Here is a 7,898-nt window from a genome sequence, read left to right as displayed (position 1 = left end):
AAAACTAATATTAAGGAAGGAAAGAGATTGTTTGGAATAGTTCAAGGAAATAACTCAAAAAAAAAACCAATTTAAAATAAAGCAACTGTGAATTAGAATGAGAATTACATTTTAATGCTGAAGGTAGAAAGTAATGGAGACTATTCATTTTGATGAAATGTTTTATACCATTAAATAATACAAGGATCTTTCATCCAGGAAACTGAAGCAAAGTATAAATAAATTCTGAGTAGATAATATTATTATTCAAAATTTTATAGAGATGTGGATTCCTTACATATAGGAAAGATAGAGCAATTTAGATATAAACAGGTATTGTGCTAGTCATACTCAATGAGCCCAACAGTGGGCTACCACCCCCACCACAAAAAGCCTACCCTCTGTGGTCGCATCCTAAGTCAACTTAACCCACCAAATCATACACAGTGTTTTAAGTATATTGTTCATAGGTAAATCAGTGCATAAATTCTTTAGTGATCATGGAGAATTAGCATTTATTGGCTGCCTGTGTGCTAATTAACCTCTTTACAAAGTTATTTTATTTTATTTTATTTTTTTATTTTTTTGAGACAGAGTCTCACTCTGTTGCCCAGGCTAGAGTGCTGTGGCATCAGCCTAGCTCACAGCAACCTCAAACTCCTAGGCTCAAGAAATCCTACTGCCTCAGCCTCCCGAGTAGCTGGGACTACAGACATGTGCCACCATGCCCGGCTAATTTTTTATATGTATATTTTTAGTTGTCTAGCTAATTTCTTTCTATTTTTTTAATAGAGATGGGGTCTCGCTCTTGCTCAGGCTGGTCTCAAACTCCTGAGCTCAAACGATCTGCCTGCCTCGGCTTCCCAGAGTGCTAGGATTACAGGCGTGAACCACTATGCCCGGCCCCACAAAGTTATTTTATTTTAATCTTTAAATGAAAACTTTTTATGGCATTGATTTGACAAGCTGAGAAATGGTAGCTTCAAGTCAACAGCGTAATGGAATTTGGTTTGAGGTTATGTTAAAGACCAGGAATGCACAGGAAGGAAAAGGTGACCGTCGTTTGGAAGTACAGGCTTTACGTGTTGTGGGGATGAGGAGGACCCTAATCACACATCTTTACTTCAGCCACAGTAATCCAGTCCTAAAATAGCTCACTAGTCACAAGGTTTTTAAATAGAAAGGATAACATCATAAAAATTGGTTGGCATGCTATTTGGCTTAGTTCATTTTATAAGCACGTTGTATTAGGTACCTACTGTGCATGGGCATTCAGCTTGGAGAAGGGGATACGAAACAGCTACGGAGGCAGAAGTCTGTGATGGTTAGGAATTTGGGATTTGGAGTCAAATAGAACTGGGTTAGAATCTTTTTTGTTTGTTTTTTGGTTTTTTGGTTTTTTTTATTTTTTAATTTTTTTTCTTGTCATCCTTGCGCAGGGGCCATACTAATCTTCTCTGTATCGTTCCAATTTTAGTATATGTGCTGCCGAAGCGAGCACTGGGTTAGAATCTTAAGTGGGTCACTAACTTACTATGTGCTCTTGGGCAAATAACTTGATTTCTCTGAGCCTTATTCCTACTCTACAGGATGCTTATGAAATGGTGCAAGGAAAACACACAACATAGTATTAAACACATAGAAGGTCATCAACAAACGATTGTTAATAATATCAAATATGAATACTTAATAATAATTTAAATAATTTAATTATTTGAGTTCTAGGAGCTTGCAATCTAGTTTAAAAACAGAAGCTGACATACCTCTTCATAAAGTAAACAGTGTTATAATAGAGGTTCAAATAAAATAAAATGGGAGGAAGTATGTTCTCAGCCATTTTATAGGAAAAAAACACAATGGGAAGTATTTGCTTCTAACAGGACAGAGATGAGATTGGGGAAAGTTTTGCACAGGATGTAAGATCTGAACTATTGAGAAAAGTTAATTTCTAAACATCAGACTGTCTTCTAAGTACTCTATAAGTTTGTACCTGTGATAAAAACACAAGAATGGACAGATAGAGCATGTGAAAACATATTGGGGGTTCATGATGTCCCCAATAAAGATAGGGTCCCTGGGCAGAATGTGTGGCAAGAGATGAAAGAAACACAGACACAGACACAGGAATAACTTTAAGAGTGTGGGGAAATCAGGGGACCACCAGCACTCTGGTGCCAAGGTGGTGGTGACAGAAACCCAACACTTGCTTTTTATTCTCTTTGCCATGCTGCAAAACACAATGATCTCATGTGAAAAAATCATGGGATACAACGATCAAAGGTCTCGGGGCTCCCCACAAAATCACAAGGTGTCCTAGCTAATTGCCTTCTCCTTTTTAGAAGTGAAAAACACATAATTCTTTAGTAGGTACAAGCTGTCCCAAGGTAAACTAACTAATTTTATCCCAAGCTCAAGCTATGTACATGGATATCAATCTTTAACTTCAGTAGCTGCGACCCATTTCATCAAGGAACAAGGAAACTACATGCTTTCCACTGGGAGACTGGTTTTATATTAACTGAGGCATTTTGGAGAGAAAGGAAGAGAAGGAACTTGGCCCAGTGTTTTAACAATGGAAGCCTTAAGATCCTTCTCCTGGGCTGACATATTGCAATCTACCTCTACAGCCATGAGAAGTTTTCATGCCAGGCCGCTCCGCGGCTTTTCAGGCATGAGACCCCTTAGGATCTGAGGTGGGAGCATGCTTTGCTGTACCCCCAGATCGCTGATATATGTCCCCCAACTAGGCAGTTAACATCTGCCCTTATTTCAGGCTTCCGCTCAGGCAATTCCTTCACCTCCTCTCCTCTCACAGCCTCAGACATAGCATCCCTAAGTCCCAGTGGTCTGAATCCCATCATCAACAGATTCAAGTTATTATGGGCTGAATTGTGTCTCCCCCTCCTCAAATTCATATGTTGAAGTCATAACTGCTTGTACCTCAAAATGTGACTTTATTTGGAGATAGGGTTTTTATTTGGAGATAGGAAGGCCATGTGAAGACACAAGGTGAAGACGACCATCTATAAGCCAAAGAGAAATACCTAAGAAGAAACCAACCTTGCCAACACCCAGATCTCAGACTTTTCCAGAACTGTGAGAACATAAATTTCTCTTATTTTAGCCACCCAGCCTATGGCACTGTATTGTGGCAGTGCTAGCAAACTAATATACAAATACATACTAGAGCTGAATAGATAAGAAACATGGAAATATAATTCCATAGAGAAAGAATATATGGCACTAGGAAAATCACCTATCCATTTGTAAGAAAATAGAGTAGCTTCTTACCTCATACTATATACAAAAATCAATTTTAAATGGTGCCAAATAGCCAAGTGTAAAAAATAAAGCATATTAGAAAATATATAGAAATACTTTGTAACCTCAGAGTCAGGAAGTCTTTCTAAGCAAGTCAGTAAACCCAGGATCCAAACACTGATAAATGTGACATGCATTACAGGGTGATGGCAGCCTTGGGGTTGAGAGAATAACTTTGAGCCAGGTGCCAAAGGCTGCAATGAATGAAGAGCCCACCAGGGAAAGAGGAAGTTCTGAACAACGGCCAGGCCCAGAGAGAATGAGGCTATCGTACAGCAGCACCAGCCAAGTAAGAACTTTCTATTCTCATTACCTCTCCTCCCACCCCCTGCTTTTGCCCTGGTGGATTCAGGAGTCTCGGTTAGCAAGCAAAGGGAGGAGGAGAAATGCTACACTAGGAAAGAGACCATCCCTCACTCTTCTACCGCAGTGGTCAGTGCTTAGCAGGTCTCAGCTAAAGGAAAAGGAGAAGACTTAAGGGTCAATCAGGTTGAAAAGAATTATTTTCTTAGACTAGGCAATATCAAATTGAAACTGTTTTTATGACATAAAGTTATTGTACAATTTCCTAGTTCCTTTGAGTAACTAAACAAGTCATGGGGACTGCTCAAAAGTTTACTCATGTATAGAGCAAGACATGGACATGTGTGTGCATGTGCACACACATAAATCCCCCCTCCATTTAAAGGGATAGGAGAAGTAGAAAATAATGTTTCTTTTTATAACATCACCCCATGAGTTTCCTGTGTTCAGTGAACCAGTTATACACAGAAAGGACTCAGCTAGTGAGAAAAAAAATCAGGGGGAACATATTCTATGAGAGTATGGGATATTCTCTAAGGGAGTATTATTTAAGCTGAGGCCTAAAGAATGAAAAAGAAGGAAGCTACACACAGGGAGAAGAATTGGCATTGAAAAAAAAAAAAGGCACAAACCCAAAGAACCAAGAGAACAGAAGAGAAGATAAATTCTAATCTTCTGAAAGGAAATTTCAGTCCCCACGTTAATGGAGTAAGGAGGAGTCTAGTCCAAACGCTTCTTAAAGATTCTCAACCAACCATCCTGTTTCCAGCCCCACTTCCAGAGTTACTGGGTGGATCTGCCAATTCTTGAGCCTTTGGGGAATTCTGCAGCACACACTGGGATTCTTCTCAATTTTCCTTGCTGCTGCCTTAAACTTCAGTTTATTTGTTCTGCTAAGTCAGGTACCACTTGTTCTTGTGCTCCCTGGCTTCCAAATTTTGTACTGCTAAGAGTTGGGAATAAAATGGTGACTGAAACGGACATGATTCCTGCCCTCATGGAGCTTACTACATTCCAGTGTAGGAGACTGAAAAAAAAAAGTAAACAAATGAATAAAAAAAAAAAATACCAAACTCAGATGAGTGTTTTTGGGGAAATTCATGTAACATTAAGATTGAAGTTTCAATTGAGGCTCTGAGATATTGTTATTGTTGATTTTGCATTTCAAAAGAGGTGCTGGACTCTTGCTAATTAAAGTGGAGTACATGGAATACCAACATCACCCTGAAACTTGTTAGAAATGCAGACTCTTAGGCTCTATCCTAGACCTACCAGGTGATTCATTCACATGCACATATAAGATGGAGAAGCATTGTTCTAGAACTTTATGAAAATTTTCAAAACTTTTAACTGAAAACATGGTTTACAACTCCCTTGAATCTCTTACATACATTGTGTTAAAGAAAAAAATCACTCATGACACTTGTTAAAGATGGTAAGGAGAACTGAATTCAGGAAGGACTACTGCAATGGGAATTTTGCAGTAGAGGTGAGAGGTCAAGCTCAACTCCAAATACAATAAGGACAAGTAGAGACGTATAGCTAAGAGCAGGGTGAGGGTCAGTGTATGGAAAATCACTAACAGGAAAGATCAAGGCTAGATGGATTCTTGCTGAAGGCAGGCCAGGATGATAAGATATTGAGGATGGGGATGTGAAATTTGGTAAGCTATCAAGAAGGAGGGGGGATTTTTGCTAAACTGATGCAGTAGGATTCTTGCTAAAACTGTAGTAAGCAGGCCAAGGACAGAGCCTGAAGTTGGGGCCTAGTCAAAAGAGGACTGAGTTTGGTAAAGGAGAGAGTCTTTCTCAACTGAAAAAAAAATGAAGTGAGTGGAGAAATGGGAAAATGATTTTATAAAAGGTATTTCTCTGAAGAGTTCCTTATAGCGCTAATCATCCCTTATCCCACAAGTGAGAAACGTGCAGTATATGTGTCTCTCACTGCAAACTTTTATAGAAACACTTAGAATGGTTGATATGACTCATACCTGAGAAAAGGAGAAGCAATTCATGGCAACAGGGTTCAGGACTGCTTCTAGTACATAACTTCACTCTCCTTTGGTGGCAGTTTAAAGATATTTAATTCCAGGACCTAGCTGTGGAAACTGGGGTAGCAGTATTGGCCTGAGATTGTAAAAGAGATCCTGCCCAGAAGGGCAGTCTTCCAGGTGAGGAACTCACCGTAGTAGCCATGAGTTGTGCCAAGAGGTATACCACTGAAGACAGAAGGACAAAGGAGAATAGAAAGGGGATCCTAGGAGTTGCAGTTGAAGAGTCTCCTAAGGATGTATGAATAGGAGTGCACCCAAGAGGACAGCTCATGACTACAATATGGAGGGACAGAACACAATGAGTTAAATGGCATGAGCCTGGAAGATGCTTTGGACCTCAAGAATATCAGGGACTCACTATAAGAGATAGCCACAGCAGAGAACAATAGCAGTGACAAATGGACAGGGTTGGGAACCACAGCAGGAACAGGGAAGGAATAGTGGGCACTACCTGGCAGCTGGCCAGCATTTGCTTGCAATTATATGAGAGACACATCCCAAAGTGCCCAGAAATACCTGGGTGGCATTTTGCAGCTGAAGGAGGTCCTACATGGGCAGATGAAGACATGAACCAGTGAAATTTGGGTTGTTACTATGAACATAACCAGTCTGGATTCACAAATTAACAAGACCTCAAAAAACTCAAGGTAGCTCATACCCAATACATATACTACACATATAATAATCATCCATTCATTTAACAAAATCTACTGAGCACCTGAGAGGTACTGATGTAATGATGGACAAGTCACAGTCACTGCCCTGAAGGCAGGTGATTGAAGAAGTTTCCAGTTAAGGGGCTATAAACAAGTAAAACAGGCACTCTTGGAGAGTTAACAAGCGGTAAGGTAAAGTTATTTTATGTGCTGGGTGCAATAGAAGTATATAGAAGTCTTGTATTCACTCCAAGGCAGTGGGACTCAAACTTCCATGTATATGTAATTCACCCAGGGATCTTGTCAAAATGCAGATTCTGATTCAGTTGATCTGGAGTGGGGCCTGGGTTTCTGCATTTCTAACAAGTTCCCAGGACTGGTGATGCCAATGCTGCTTGTCCATGGACCGCCTGAGTAGCAAGACTCTAGGAAACACCTAACTAATCTTTTGGGGGAGTTGACTCTCCCCCTTGTAGGCAAAAATAAATAATCCCATATACCCTTAACTTTGATATTTAAAATTTTAGCAGTAAAGACAAATTTAGATTCCAGTAATTATTACTCACATTATTGTACCTATGTATAGTCTGAGTTGCACCGATATTAATGCTCCTTCGTGATCCAACTGAGGGAAGGCATAGATACATTATTTGCATTTGTAGAGTAATTGCCTTTTGTACTTTAAAGATTCATGGATAATAGTGTGGAGGAACATACCTTTATAAGCTTCACTGTGACAAGGAATTTCTCTACCCCAAATTGCATGCACATTATCTTTCTTTTAGATAAGATTAGCTGCCACCTCCTTCAGACACTCCCATCCCTAGCTGTGCTTCTCACAGGAGGCAGAAGTGTGAATTGGGTAAATTACCCAGATAAACACCTCAGGCCTGGGCCTTTCCACCAGAACCCAAGACAAATATTTGACAGTCATCCAAGGGACCATGCTCTCTGGCCACTTCCACCCAGGCAATGGAGTCAGAAAAGTGGGCAAGGAGGGGAGAGATTGCTTTTCTTTTTCTTTTTTTTTTTTTCTTTTCTTTTTGAGACAGAGTCTCGCTCTATTGCCCAGACTAGAGTGCCGTGGCGTCAGCCCAGCTCACAGCAACCTCAAACTCCTGGGCTCAAGCAATCCTCCTGCCTCAGCCTCCCAAGTAGCTGGGACTACAGGCGTGTGCCACCACGCCTGGCTAATTTTTTCTATATAGATTTTTAGTTGTCCAGATAATTTCTTTCTATTTTTAGTAGAGACGGGGTTTCGCTCTTGTTCAGGCTGGTCTTGAACTCCTGACCTCAATGGATCCTCCTGCCTCAGCCTCCCAGAGTGCTAGGATTACAGGCGTGAGCCACCGCGCCCAGCCCAGGGATTGCTTTTCTAACCTCAATGGTTGCCACCAGCAGAGGTAGGCCTATCCCAAGCACCTACCTGCTGTCAGCTATATCCTTTAATTTTCAAACCACCAGGTATTAGAAGGGACCCACCACCTGTCCTACACACCCCCTCACTCTATCCTCCTGGATAGGCAAAGCTCTTAAGGAAAAACTGTATTTTCCTTATTTTTAAAACCAAGTGATTAGTTTTCATA

The 7,898-nt window shown here is 40.5% G+C and overlaps 1 non-coding gene across 1 annotated transcript; it reads right to left on the bottom strand.

The window, feature by feature from the left end:
• Positions 1–1,373: 1,373 nt before the first annotated feature.
• Positions 1,374–1,480, bottom strand: LOC138388816 (U6 spliceosomal RNA). The gene has a single exon (XR_011234302.1). It is a non-coding gene; the product is annotated as a U6 spliceosomal RNA (small nuclear RNA).
• Positions 1,481–7,898: the final 6,418 nt, after the last annotated feature.

The sequence above is a fragment of the Eulemur rufifrons genome, chromosome 7 (assembly GCF_041146395.1).
Source record: "Eulemur rufifrons isolate Redbay chromosome 7, OSU_ERuf_1, whole genome shotgun sequence".
NCBI lineage: Eukaryota > Metazoa > Chordata > Mammalia > Primates > Lemuridae > Eulemur > Eulemur rufifrons.
Note: the sequence above shows the minus strand (reverse complement) of the source record. Positions and strands in the feature narration are given on the sequence as shown.